This window comes from Chenopodium album, chromosome 22 (genome assembly GCF_948465745.1).
Source record: "Chenopodium album chromosome 22, dcCheAlbu1.1, whole genome shotgun sequence".
Classification (NCBI taxonomy): Eukaryota; Viridiplantae; Streptophyta; class Magnoliopsida; order Caryophyllales; family Amaranthaceae; genus Chenopodium; species Chenopodium album.
Genome location: NC_137855.1, coordinates 34,577,972 through 34,593,654, shown reverse-complemented (window position 1 = coordinate 34,593,654; position 15,683 = coordinate 34,577,972). Strand labels below are relative to the sequence as shown.

The 15,683-nt window shown below is 30.2% G+C and overlaps 1 long non-coding RNA gene across 1 annotated transcript; it reads left to right on the top strand.

Moving 5' to 3' along the window:
• The first annotated feature begins 11,480 nt into the window (after positions 1-11,480).
• Positions 11,481-14,485, top strand: LOC145605556 (uncharacterized). Its single transcript, XR_014105094.1, has 2 exons — positions 11,481-14,051; positions 14,210-14,485. It is a non-coding gene; the product is annotated as an uncharacterized LOC145605556 (long non-coding RNA).
• Positions 14,486-15,683: the final 1,198 nt, after the last annotated feature.

Sequence of the window (15,683 nt, the reverse complement as noted above, 5' to 3'; positions counted from 1 at the left end):
CTAGAGATTTTATTATTCAAAAAGAATTCATAATTAGTTTTGCCTTATTTAATTTTTTTGATTTTTTTTAAGCATCAACCATAATTGAATCATCAAGGGAGGAATTTCCTTAATTAGAGGCTTAAAGACATGTTATCAATCCACAATCAATTAATTAACCAATCAGAATTATTTTGACATTCTATTAACTAGTTTGCCTTTAATTTACAAGATTTGAATATATTCAATATGTGTAAAATTGGGGAAAAAAAGTTTAAAATGGAATATATTCAATATGAATAGTTTTTATAAAATGCTTAAAAAAGGAAATTGGACTAACAAATAGAACCAATTGGAGTACAATTTAAACTTCTAAAAGATATATTAACCAAATGGACCAAATATATCAATACAACAAGATATTAACAGTTTAACTTAACCAACCGATTTCTTATAGAAAGTTAACTAGAGGTTTTGTATTTTTTGGTAGTGTAATCACTGGAGAATTTATTTTTTTTGGAAGCATTATCACTAGAGATTTGGACCTAATGACAACATATTAGGTAGGTGTGTTATTGTTTCAAAATAAAAAAAAAAAAAGGTAGGTGTGTTATAAGTGGGAAAATTTGAACATTGATAGTTATTGACCCAACGATAATTATGGCTTGCAAGATAAACAACGTGGGCTTGAGTGAGAAATATTGACCCAACAATAATTATGGCCATGGTTTGGAAAAGGATTGGACTTGTTAAACTAATTTAATTTATTACAGGGCTTCCCATTTTATCCAAAAAAAAAGGTTGTTTAATTACCTTATTGCCCTCTAATATATTTTCTCGTTCCAACAATATTGCAATAAGGATGAAATTTACACATCCCAAAACACATTTTATATGTTAATTATTTATAATTGTGTAAGAGTAAAAATAAACGGAAATTTCACAAAATGCCCCTAAGTTATTTTTTTATTCACGAAATACCCATAACAATTTTCAAATTCACCGTATACACTTGAGTTTAACAAAATTGCCACCAAACGCCCTTAATGACTAACGACAGTTAAGTTCGTTTGTCATTAGGGTTAATTATGCCACCTGAAGCATGTTACTGGTTATTATTGAAATTAATTAAATAATAATTATAAAAAAAATAATTTTTTTTTTAAAAAACACCACCTCTAACCCCCACCACCACCAGCCAGGGTGGCGCCGGCTGGTGGGAGCCCAGTTTGAGATGGCGTCGGCTGGTTCAGGCGAAATCCGCACCCACCATCCTCGGCACCTTAATTAAACCCTAGATTATGATTTTAGGGTTTTTGATTTTGGGGTTTGGCGTGCTGCTTTAGGGATGGGGAGAGGCGATTTGGGTTCACCGGCTCGGCGAGGGGTTCTTAGACGCCGGCGGTAGGGTGGATATTTTTGGGAGAAAGGAGAGGGTTTTTCGATTGGGGTTTTTTGGTGTTTGTCACGGTGGGGAATAGAGGAGGGAGGGGGTTGTGGAGGGGGAGTCACGCTGGCACCGGCGCGGGGGAGGGGGTGGATGCCAGCGGTCGATTGGTAGGGGCTAGGGGGCTGGGTTGATTGGGGAAGGGAGGTGGCTAGGGTTTTTTATTTTTAAGTTTTTAGTTTTTTTTTATTATTAATTATTAATTATATTACATTAATTAATATATTCAAAAATTCAAAGAAAACCAATCCCAGCATGCCACGTGGTATATTTAGTCTTAATGACTAACGGAGGTTAACACCGTTACTTATTAAGGACATTTGGTGATAATTTTGTTAAGCTCAAGTGTATATGGTGAATTTGAAAACAGTTATCGGTATTTCATGAATAAAAAAATAACTCAGGGGCATTGGGTGAAATTTCCGTAAGTTGAAATTGTGAAAATATTTTATGAGACGAAGTTAACAAGTTCCCACATAACTATATTTTGCTTAACGTATAAATTATGTTATAAGGTCAAACTAGAGTGATCAATAGTACAAAAGTTCAATTGTTGCAATAATATTGAAATGAGGAAGAATTTAGTTTATTTAAGGATGAGAATAGGGTATGATAATATTCTTCCATTTATATCCATGAAGTTTTTTGTTTGCCACTATTGTCTGATGGCTCTTGTGATGTACTTATGCTTTTTATTTATTGGCACTCATAATTTGGCTTAAATTAGTTACATTACTAGATTAGGTTCCGTGCTATGTACGGTAATTTTTACTTATTACTTGTATTAGTTTAACACTATATATATTTACTAGGTTAGGTCCTGTGCCATGCACGATAATTTTCATTATTTATCATTAGTTTAACGCTATATTTAATTATAAAAAAATTATATCTAATTTCAAAATAAGTTGAATTTTGTAATTGCAAAATAAAAAGAAAGTTACGTCATATTAATTAAAGAAAACAAAGGGTGTATGTATTACATGTATACTTCCTCCATTCTTTTTTACTTGACCCGCTTTGACTTTTACACTATTCACCACCTCTCCTTTGACCGTCTTCTATGAATGATATGTAACAAAAATATATTCACGTGAGATCTTTTTGAATTCGTCTCGATAAGTATTATCATAATATACAACTATTATAATTTTTACTTATGGAGAATTAAAGTTATTGATTACTAAAATTTTGCATTGGCAAACATGATAAAAGAAACAGGTCAAGTAAAAAAGAACTGAGGAAGTTACTAATAAAAATGTTATAGATTACATCACAAAATTAGAAATAGGAAAATATTATTGCATAGTATATTAGTATTAAATAAAAGAGTAATATACTTGTCTAACAAATAAACACAAAGAGTGATATCTTTGTTGAATGTGTATAAACGAAATATAATTATCATATAGATAGGAAGGTAAATATTATTGCATAGTACTGTAATAAATATTCTCTAGAAAGGTTTACGAAAAAAATTCTTTTGGCAGGAAAATTTTGAACGTGGTCAGGAGATAACATGTGTCATTCTTGATTTTGCCTTTTGTATATAATTATACATAGATCATCATTAATTATTCAATCCATTGTTAAGTTATCAAAGTTACCGTTAAAAGATTTTTTGTAATTTTCACATAGAAATTATTCAGCATACACATACTATTTTGTTTGATGAAAATATTAGAATAAAACTAAAATTAAGTTTGATACATTATATGATTATTTGATGAGAGACTTTTTTTGGGTAAATATTTTGCATTTTATTCTTGTTAATTAAAAAATTTTAAATTAAGAAATAGATTATTTGAAAATATGATCATGAATATTTTAGGCTAAATCTAGTATAGAAAGTAAAAAAGATTATTGTAAAAGAAACTAAAAACACTCTTGTTATAATTGATTGCTACATAAATTCTTGCTCTAATTGTGTTTGCTACCATATGGTTATTTACATTTTGGTTAATTCTTTTTTTTTTTTTGCCTCGTTAGAAATTTACTTAAAATAGGTTTTCGGAAAAAAAAAACTAAGAACACACCAGAAGATGACACGTGTCATTTCCGGTGTGTCTTTTAGTATATAGTATTGATTGATTGATAACAATTATCAAATTGCAAAATAAGATAAAATTTCGTAATTACAATAATAAAAATAAAATTATATCATATCAAAGAAAATAGTGAAAGTATTACATGCACGCCTAATAAAATAAATATGGATTACGTCACAAAGTTATATGTAGGAAAATATTACTGCATAGTATTAAACAAAATAAAAAAAAAATATTTTGTTGGATGTTAGATAAATGGAATATAATTATCAAAGAATAAGGGAAATATTATTGAATAGTATTAGATATTCTTTATGAAGTCGCTTTGGCAAAATAAACAATTTATTTTGGCACGAAATTATTTAAAAAAGAGATGATATATGTCATTCTTGGTTTCACCTTTATTATAATATATAGTTGTAGATTTATGTGTTAAAGTCAATTTGACGCAATATAACATAATATTTTGTTATTTCGTATTATAAAATAAATCCATGTGACTGTAATCTACCAGAAAAAAAAATAGCAAATAATATTAATCTAATATATATATTTAAAGGGGAGTTTTTTCCCGAGTTTTTAAAGAGCCACGTACGTAGGATCTAATTTTCTCAGCGCGCCATGTATGATTATAAATCTTAATAGTAGCCAATTAAATAAGAGATCATTTATTTATTTTAGGGGGGGGTTTTTCCCGAGTTTTTATAGAGCCACGTAGGATCTAATTTTCTCAGCGCCCCATGTATGATTATAAATCTTTATAGTAACCAATTAAATAAGAGATTATTAATTTATTTTAGAATTAAATAATTCAAATGCCATGTAAGCAAAATTGGCGAATGGGATTTTTAAGTTTAAATTAATTAAATATTAAATATTATCTTTTAATATTAGGAATTTTTTAGAGATTATTAATTTATTTTAGGGAGAGATTTTTCCCGAGTTTTTAGAGAGCCACGTAGGATCTAATTTTCTCAGCGCCCCATGTATGATTATAAATCTTAATAGTAGATCCAATTAAATAAGAGATTATTATTTTATTTTAGATTTAAATAATTCAAATGCCATGTAAGCAAAATTGGCAAATGGGATTTTTAAGTTTAAATTAATTAAATATTAAATATTATCTTTTAATATTAGGAATTTTATCTAAATATATAACAAATTTTAGCTCATAAATACAAAAATAAAAAAAAAATTCAAACAAACCATGCATCGCACGGGCTTCATCTAGAATTAGTAATAAGAATCTTATTTCAATTATAATATATAAATTTAATATACATGAAATATAATTTTATTGACTTAAATAAGTTGTCAATTATTAAGATATAAAAAGAAAAATAAAGTTAGAATATCATATTTTTAGATAATGGTTTTTGGAGGAAAAAAACAACACCAGGAAATGACACGTGTCATTCCTGGTATTTGTTTTAGTATTATGTTATTGATTGATGATTATTGATGATTATGTTATTGATGACAAGTGATCAAACATTGGGTCGGGCTTTTACATGTAACTAGATACTATGTATGTAGTACTTTTTTCCATACTTTCCTTTTTATTTCAACTAGTAAACTAGTACATAGTACTAGTACATGACAAGCTAAGATGTCTAGCATATGGAGGATTTTACTAGCATTTGACCCCGTGAGTGATGAGCATGGCACCGTGTGGGGCTTAGCTTGCTCACTTCTGAATGATATATATTGCATTCTTCTGTTAACTAATATGGTCTTAACCCATTGGCCCATTAACTAATATACACTATAAGGCTTAGCATAAACTTTTTAAAATATTATAATTTTTTTTGAAACCTAAAATATTATAAGTTTTACTTATGAGAAAACATAAGACAACTTATTGTCTTATATTAATATTTGGAATATACAAATATTGGATGAGAGTGTAAAATTGTCCATAAATACGTAAGCATCTTACCAATTATAAATATCAAATTGAGACGACCCACGTTGAAAAATTTCTTAAGCTGTTTGATTATATATAAGAGTTAATTACTTATTGAGTAAAGTACAATAATCTAGCTTAAGATATATGCCTAAAGTTCAAATGCACTACTGTACTATCTATGATAAAATTCAGTTCAACAAGAAGTTAAATTTTCTTTTGCAAAAGTCTGTTGACTAATTATTTGGAAAGATTAAAATCAAGCCAATAATGTTCGTACTTTGTCCCATTTTATTTATTAAAGTACAAATTTTAAGGAATATCATATCATTTAGCAATAATATATCTTCTCGTCAAAAAAAAAATTAATACTTTTGATTACAATTATTTTTAATATTTAAAACTCATTATTAATACAAATCTAATAAATTAAAATTATAATGCAATTAATAGATAGCATCACAATATATAAACTACTAGCTGCATACACTACAACCAAAAAAACCTAAGAGAAAATTAATATCAACTTGCAACTTGTCCTTTGATTTTTAGCCACAAATATTCTCACATCCTAACGTAGGAAAAACAAAGTAGGGTTTTTAGCCACAATTATTCATATATTCTAATCTATTTTATTTTATTTTAGCCTAAATTCTAATCGAGTACAGTCCATTAAAAAACTTCTAAATTTTGACGTAACCTAGTACTTTTATGCATGGAATAGGTACGTAAATATTTATGGATGTAAGTAATTGAATATGACTTATTCCCCTCTTTTCAACGAAAAGAATAAAACAAATCAAGTTTCCCATAGCCATTTGGAATCAAATTCCATATAATTGGTCTCCAACCTTTGTCAAGAATATGTTTACGTTATTATTTTGTAGATTTCTAAATTTTGTTATCGAAAGTGACTAATTAATGTTGACACATTTCACACTCTACTTCGTAGTCATTGTACTTTCTACGTTATTGAAAGTCTTTTTTTATTTTTTTGGCCCTGTTTGGGAGAAAGCTGAAAGCTGAAAGCTGATTGAGTTAGCTGATTTTGACTAGCTGATTTTATTAACTGATTTAACTAACTTATTGTATTAACTGATTTTATAAAAGTGTTTGGTAAATAGTTGATAGCTTAAAGGTGATTGAGTATGTGAAATGACCAATAAGCTAATTGTGGGGTAGGTAGTTTAGATAGGATTTTAAATTAAATGAGGTTATAAGTGTCATTTCACAATAATTAATGAATAAGCTAATTAAAAAAACTCCTAAAATGAGCTTTTTCAAAAAGAGCTCATTTAGTGGAATAAGCTCTTTCAATAAGCTTACTACCAAACACTTATATTACGTTATTTGACTAGTCAATCAGCTAAAGTTAGTCGATCAAATAAGCTAATATACCCCCAATAAGCTTATTACCAAACAGGACCTTTATTTTTTAAAAACTATTCATAAAAGATTACACTATATAACATGTCTTAAAATCTATGAGAGAATTACAATTTTACATTTATCAAGTTTACTTTAGTTGACACATACATTTCACTTTCAAAACTACTCAATACACTTATTTTCAATTATGGGATTTATTAGCTAGATTTGTGTTATTGATTGTATATACCTGTAGATATTAACATTTATACTTTTATTTATGAGGAAATATAAGACAACGTTGTTGTAGATCAGAATAACCACTTCACAACCAATAGACATTTGATAATATAATTAATAACCCAATAGGTGTACATATAGTGACAAGACTGACAACGAACCCACTTGATTTAAATTACTTATATGTATTGGCATATTGGTGGTGTTATTTTAAGTCTTATTAGTCGTACATCTTTCCTCATCGAGAGACATATCATAATATGTGATTTCTTTTTTAAATACATCTTGCCTCATTAATTAGCTTAGCTACAAAAACAAAAATTACTTGTGTTGTTATGATTAAATGGATTAAGGAGTAGATATTTTAAATGGATTTAAAGGCTACCCATGTCCTAGCTAGCGAATTTTATAAAAGTTGAGAATCTAACATGGGAAATCTCAAAGTGCTGGTGTGTAGCTAAAGCTGTTGCTTTGTAAGAAGTGAGTGATCCCTCGCAAGGATCACGAACGTTTAAGGAAGAAGCAAGTGATTTCTATCCTTCCTTGTTCAAAGACTAAGCTAGCCATTCGTTTTGTCTCAATAAGTTGAGGAAGTCTTCTTTGCTTTTTGTTTTTTAATTGGATTGTACGAGACCTTGCTTGTTTCTGCCCCCGCTTCTTTCCCGGACTCCAAACAACTCACATAAAAGCTAAAGCTTACTATAATGAGTTGGCTCATCTAAAAGATTAAGTTTCTAATTAAGGTAATCATGTGATATAAATCACATGCATACATTACTTTGCATACATTAATAACACTCCTAATCTCCTATTAGGTTGTTGGGAGAGAAGCTTGTTGCGGGTTTGGTTAGATTTTCTTTTTAATAATATTGGTTCGATTAATTAAGATCATAATTTAAAATAAATCACATGCACTTAAATACAGTAAACTAAATTAATAAGATGTAATATAAATTGCATGTATGTACTAGATGTGAAATTTTATATTTGTTATTTATAAATAGGAAAAAGATAGAGTGGTTGATTTTGATTAGGTTTATCATTTCGTCCTAAATATAAAAAATAGTATTATCATAGTGTTTCACTCTATGATTCATTATTTTGATCAATAAAGTGATAGTTTTTTTTTTTTTTTTTAATCATTGTGTGAAAAATTTTAATAATTAACTAAATATATAAATTTTAAAATATGATAAATTTTCAAAACTTATTAATCTTTATAATGTATTATAATCTTTTTAACTAATTAACATAAATGAAATTTAAAATTTTACATCCACAAAGTTCACTCTACCTAACGGGTGGTTTTTTTCTTTCTACCTAAAATTGAAGGATTTCACATCATTTTACAATAGTTGATATTTTTACTTTCGGCCTTTTTGGATTATCATCTTAAAATACTTGGTACTTTTTACTTCTTTTCAAAAGCATGCTTTATGTATATACTTAGCTTGGGTAATTAAGGTAAAGTTGTGATGCAAGTCACATTCACTGAGATACCTATATCAATCACTTTTGTATACACCCGATTTTCAGTAATTTACTGTACATCGAGTTCACTTTTGTCAAATTTAGTGTCACTTTTGTCAAATTTAGTATCACTTTTGTCAAATTTATCAATGAAGCATAAATAACTCTTATATATGTCAGAGTAACTTTTGTACGTTTTAGTGTAACTTTTGCGCCTTTTATTGTCACTTTATAACGGATGTTCAGTAATTTACTGAACATCCGTTATATTTAAAAGTTTGTGTACCTATATAATTTCTTATTAGACAAGAATCTTGTATTGTTCATTTGTTTGTGATAGAAAAAAATTACAGAGTGCAAGGTCATTTAACAAGGACTAATTGTAATTATCTTCTTTCATGACCAACTAATGATATTAATTTTTTTAGAATAATCTCGCTCAACACTAAAAATAAATTTGTGTATTATTGTATTATTGATCCTACTTTAGTTTTTAAATTACTTGTTAAAATAATATATTACAGTAATAATAATCCAAAAAAAGAATGAAGTAATTAGAGAATACTCATAACTATTATATTGGATCCATAATTAGAAATGATCGAGTCAATAATAGTCCTCATTTTGAAGAATAAATACTCGATAACTAAGGGCTCGTTTGGCATTGCTGTGGTTTTCTGTTTTTTGGTTTTTTGTTTATTATAAGCATTTGATATATGTCACATAATGAATAAAAAATTATTTAAACTTATTAAAATCATAATAATTTTGAAAACTGACAACAAAAAAGTGGAAACACCTTTTTCTTGTTTCCAGTTTTTGGTTTTTAGTTTTCAAAAAAAAAGAAACTGAAAACCAAAAATGGTGTCAAACAAGCCCTAAATTAATGGTTTCAAAAAAAAAAATAATGGTCAAATTAATACTTCAAATTTCTTTCATTTTTAAAGTAATGACAACATATTCTATTCCTTTGCAGCTGTCTAGTGAATTGATATAAAAAATTAGAATAACTTTTTCAATTATATAAGGACAGAATATGGAACCTAGGTTGCAACATGCAACATCTATTTTATGTAATGTATGTAGTTCATATCAAAAGAAATGTGTTTGCTTGTCATTTAATTCGATCATTGTCAAGAATACCTTAGCTTATTGACGATCGTGTATATACATTCCCTCAAAAAGTTATTTTGTTTAATCTACACTGTATATCATGCATGATACATCTTCCTTTTACAAAAATATAGCTTGCAAGATACTTTCAATTAGTATCTAGTTATGAAAATGACAATCTACTTACTAGTTACTACTCGTACTATTGTACTAGTATATGCACTGGCGGACCTATATAGGAGCAAGGGTAGCACCCCTAAAAAAAAAAAAAAAAAAAAATCAGTAAAGCGTTTAAAATTGCTATAGCAGTTATTTAGTTTATATATTATTCCTTGTATTATATTACTAAATAACATGCGTTGGTTCGGTGGTGTTGAAGTGTGGATCAAAAGGTATATTCATGTACTAGGTTACCGGTTTGAGACCTCTAGGCAGTTTTTTGTTTTAATTTTTTTAAAATCCTTTTTTAAATGAAAACTTCTCATATATATATATATATATATATATATATATATATATATATATATATATATATATATATATATATTTTCACGGTAAACTACGGGGAGGGGGCCCCCTTCCTATCACAGGAAAGGAGGCTATGAGGAATCGAACCCCCATCACATGGGGGGGGGGGGGGGAGATGGAGGGATTCACCACCCTTCCATCTCCTCATTCCTTACTTCTCATATCTATATGAGTTACTATGTAGATATAGCTTTCTAATCTACAATACTCCCTCAATTCATATTAATTCTTCCCATTTTCATACGTATCTTGTAATTAATATATTTACGTCTACTATGCCAGTTTGCTCCATAAGTTTCTTCAAAGACATTTACTCTAATCATAGCGTGCTAATTAGTGAATTACTTAGTGAATTGCTTTCTCCAATCGTGCTAGAACAAAGATCAATCATTCTAGATTGTTTGGATAAACTATTACTTCAAAAATGTCATATCAAATTATACCCAATAATGACATCAAGCATTTCATTTGCGGCAATATTGCCCGTGAGCCGTAACAATTTGTTTTTGGAGCCCTCAAAAATAAGCAATCTTAACATCAGCCCCTTAACAAAAGATGAATCATTAGAATAAAATTTTACTTGAACAAGATAGCTGCCATTACCCAATAATGACATATTTGCGGAAATATATATTCTAATTTGCAGCACATTATAAATAGAGTGTCATGCACTCTTGAACTCTTACACTACATACCTTCACCACATAACTCTATAAAAAGCCTTCTATCGCCTATACGAGAGTGAGGAATAAAAACCAACTAAAAACTTCCCACTTTTGATGTCCCACGATTCTGATAATAACTCCATTTCTTTCTATATCGATCATTGAGCGATATTGATCACGCCCTACTACTAGTATATATATTCACAATTCGCAATTGTTGAATTACAGTCGTGTTAGTGGACCAACTCAACCAAAAGCTTAAGCTTATGGTTGAGGCCCAGGAATATGTTTTATACTCTATCACGCCCCCTCACTCGAGAGCCCGTTTGGGCTTGAAGTGTGGATGCAGCATGGGCCTCCCTCATACCCAGCGCTTAGTATTCCACTTGAAAGTGGGGGGTGGATGAGATTCGAACCCGTGACCTTTGTGTCACTCTGGCTCTGATACCATGTTAGAGGACCAACTAAACCAAAAGCTTAAGCTGATGGTTGAGGCCCAGGAATATGTTTTATACTCTATCACTCCCCCTCACATGAAAGGCCCTTTGGGCTTGAAATGTGGATGCAACACAGGCCCACCCATACCTGGTGCGAATTAATTCCACTTTGAAGGAGGGGTGGATGAGATTCGAACCCGTGACCTTTGTGTCACGCTGGCTCTTGATACCATGTTAGAGGACCAACTAAACCAGCTTCCCTTGTGGACTAGTGGTAAGAGAATGAAACCTCTGATCTGAAGTCTAGGTCCAGGGTTCAAGCATTGGCACCACCTCTCTTTCTCTCTTCTCTCTAAAAAGCTGATGGTTGAGGCCCAGGAATATGTTTTATACTCTATCAAGTCGTCGTAGCTCAAGAGGCTCGGGTTTCTGGCTTGGAAAAAGCTTCCCCTTTAGTTGTCAGCTAGCTCGTTACTCGAATTTCATATTGAAAAAGGAGGAGGCACATCAAGGTACAACGATCGGCGAACGAACGAGGTAATAACCTCCAATCCCTTCCAAATATAAGCATGCTAATTAATGTTTATTTATATCTATTATTGTTATTATGTGTATGAATTACAAGCACGTTTATTGTATTTCCTTGAATGATTATATTTTTTTCCTTGAATGATTATAAAAGTATGAAGGAATTTAGACTTTTACGCCATTAATGTGAGTTGAGAAAAATGAGTATGAACAATAGAGAGTAGTATTTTTTTTTTTTTTTTTTTTTTTTTTTTTTATCATACATATACCCTATTGTTTCTTTTTAACCATATTTGATCATTACATTATTGATTTAGTTTCACTACTCACGAGTTATACTTTTTAATTTCTGTTTTAAGCTTCTTGAAGAAGTAATAAAAATGGTGGAAATTGAATTTTTCCTAGAATATTTGTAATAATGGTAAATAGGAGTTTTTATTTTTTTTTTTATTTATTTTTTTTAATGTCGTGGGTTTTTGATTATGTAAAATATGGAAGAAAGTTTTTTTCTTTTTTTTTTATTTTTTATTATACATCTACCCAATTGTTTTTTTAATCATTACATTTTTTATTTATTCACTGGTCACGGGTAATAGTTTCTGTTTTAAGCTATTTTCTTAAAGAAATAAAAAAAAATGGTGGAAAATGCTTTTTTCTTAAAATAGTTGTAATGTTAAATAAGAGGTGTTTTTTATTTTATTTGATGTTACAAGTAGGGATGTCAGTGGGGCGGGTCTAGTAGGAGACCCGCCCCATCCCCGCCCCGATGGGGCGGGGATGGGTATAGCTTTGGCGGGTCGCGGGGCGGGGATGGGTCTAAAATCCATACCCGCCATGGGTGATGGGGCGGGGTTGGATTTTAGGCAATACCCGCCCCATCCCCGCCCCGCCCCGCCTGACCCACCCCATCCCCGCCCTGCCCCGCCTGACCCACCCCATACCCGGCCCAGCCCCGCCTGACCCATCTCATACCCGCCCCATACCCGCATTATACCCGACCCATATGTACATATATCATTAATTTATTTATTATGTATATAAAAAAAAAAAAAAAAAAAACTAATTAATGAAGTTTCTGGAAAAAGCCCACACACTCTCAATTTCTCATTCTCAAACTTTCAACCCTAGCCGTCACACACTCAGGCTCACTTTCTCCTCCATTTCTCACTTTCTCCTCCATCATCTACAGATCTACTCCTTTCCGTCAAAAAAAAAAAAAACAGATCTACTCCTCTCAGGCTGTCACCTTACTTCCACCTTTGAGGCTGTGAATCTCGTCGCCGGTAAACGAAGAATCTGACCAGAATTTCTTCCAGGTAATCTCTCTAACTCTTTCTCTTTTTTTTCCCCCAATTATTTTTTCCCTTATCATTTTATCATATGAAAAATAAATTAACTAATCAACTAAGAAATTAATTAAGAAGCCATTAGTTTGATTATGTATGAGTTCATTAAATTGATTTGCGTCTGTGAGTATGTCCTAGACTCCTAGGTAACAAAAACATTTTTTTTTTTTATGAAAAATAATTTGAATAATTTGCTATTATGTTTGATTACTTGTTTTTTGAGTTGCATGTGTCTATTTGCATTTTATTTTGTATTTGTATTTGTATGACGATAATTTGTATTTCTAGTTGCATGATATAGAATAATTTGTACTTGTATGTTCAATTATGTCTACTGTTAACCATAGATGTTGATAATTTCAAAGTATATGTTGATAATTTGTATTTGTATGGGAAATTGGGAGGTTCAAGGGTTAGATACTCCAATCATCATCTTCCCTTTCATTCTCTTCATTTGCACCAGAAATTTTACAGGAAACACTCAACTCTGCGTCCTTCTTCATTGTAGAAGAGAAAGAGAATTGAGATTGTCAATTTTTTTAAAAATAAAAAATTTGGAGATTATTTAAAAAAAAATAAAATAAAATTGTGGGGTTGATGTCCTTGATGATGCGTGATGGTCTTATTTATATGCAAGATTAACTTGGTAAAAAAGGAAAGTCATATAGATATTAGGATGGATATTATAGGATAGATATTAAAAAAGATTAACTTGATGATGCGTGATTGTCAATTTTTTTTTTTTTTTTTTTTTTTTTTTTTTTTTTTTTTTTACAAAAGTTTTGTGTTGACTTGTTGAAAGTAGTAGTTTAATTTGTTCATGATGCGTGATTGTCAATTTTTTTTACTGTTGCATCGGAGTCCGCATTTAGCACAAGTGGTCGGGTTCTTAATCCTTATCGTAGTCGGCTTTTACCGGAAGCAGTCGAAGCTTTAATGTGTACTCAAAATTGGATATGGGCTACTCTTAAAGGTAGATAGCTAAAATAACATTTTATTTAATTACTACTATTACTATTATTATTATTATTATTATTATTATTATTATTATTATTATTATTATTATTATTATTATTATTATTATTATTATTATTATTATTTTTTAATTAAGTCACATTGTTGTATTTGCAGATTGTGGAGAATTCAGGAATGATGAGTATGCCAAATTAGTGGGTGAATTAGAGGAAGAATTTGAAACATGGGATATCGATTCCGGAACAAGTGGAGTTTGCACCGAATAATGGATTTCTTATTATGTATTTTAATATTTGTAAACTTGTAGTATTTTTAATTTTGGACTTTGGACAATTTGAGTTACTGTTATTTTTTTTTTTCAATATGTGAAGTATGTACTGCATTCTTTGTATTTGAGTTGTACGCTGCTGTAGTATAGAATTTTTTTTTTTTTTTTTTTTTGTTGGAATTGATTTAAATATATTATTTGTGGTGGATTTCAGGTGGGGATTTGGTGGGTATGGGGTGGGGATTTGGTGGGTATGGGGCGGGGATTATGTGGGGCTAAAACGGGGATGGATATCCACATGGGGATGGGGCGGGGGTGGTTTTGAAGTTAGACCCGCCGGGGCGGGGATGGGGAAAGTTTCCAGACCCGCTGCGGGGATGGGGGTGGGGATGGGGATGAAAATGGGAGGCGGGGATGGGGATGGAAATGCCAAAACCCGCCCCGCCCCGCCCCGTTGACATCCCTAGTTACAAGCAATGAAGAAACAGCAAAAGCCCGTGTAAATAGGAGATGTTGATGTGTCAAAGGGACAAAGGATAAGACTAAGAGATTTAGTGGGTTTTAGAAAAAGAACGACCATTGTTTTTTTTTTTTTAAAAAAAAAAAAAAAAAATTTATATATAAAAATAAAAATAAAACAAACAATCAAACAAAGAATTCGTGGAAAAAGGAAGAAAAAAAGTTTAAATATTTTATTCAAGCTTATATTACAACTAAAACTACATAATGTAAATTATTCATTAATCATTATATTGATCGATTCATTAGGATAAATAAAAATTATCAGTTATTATACCCTTGGGCTGCCTTTACTTAGTATATATAGAAATGTTGTGATAAAATGTTGTTTGAAATTGCTGTGGCCCGAAATTTAATTATTGAAGAGCTAGGAAGAATTTTATTTTCTTCATTATAGAGATAACACATTTCAATGTTAGAAGTTTATTATCGACTAATTTATTATTAATACCGAATAATTTGTACGTAATTGATTGTTAATCAAATTTTTAGAATATTGTCTTTAATATACGCTGACCAATAAACATATTCCCGACTTAGTTTGACATTTGCCTCTTTACTTTATAATTGAATTACCTTGGCCAAAAGTTAGCTAGGCACATAGAGATGGCAGATGGTTTTATCAAGGTAACTTTAAAAATAAAAAATTTTAAAAAATATTTTTTTTTAAAAAAAAAAAAAAAAAAAAAAAAGAAATAAGTAATAAAAGGCACTTTAGAGCATCTCTAATGGTAAGCTACAAAGGCTTGTAGCTTACCTTGATACATCAAAATTTCAAGCTAATTTTTTTTTAAGCTACAAAGTGCTCCAATGGTTAGCAATAGAATATTGTAGCTTGGAAAA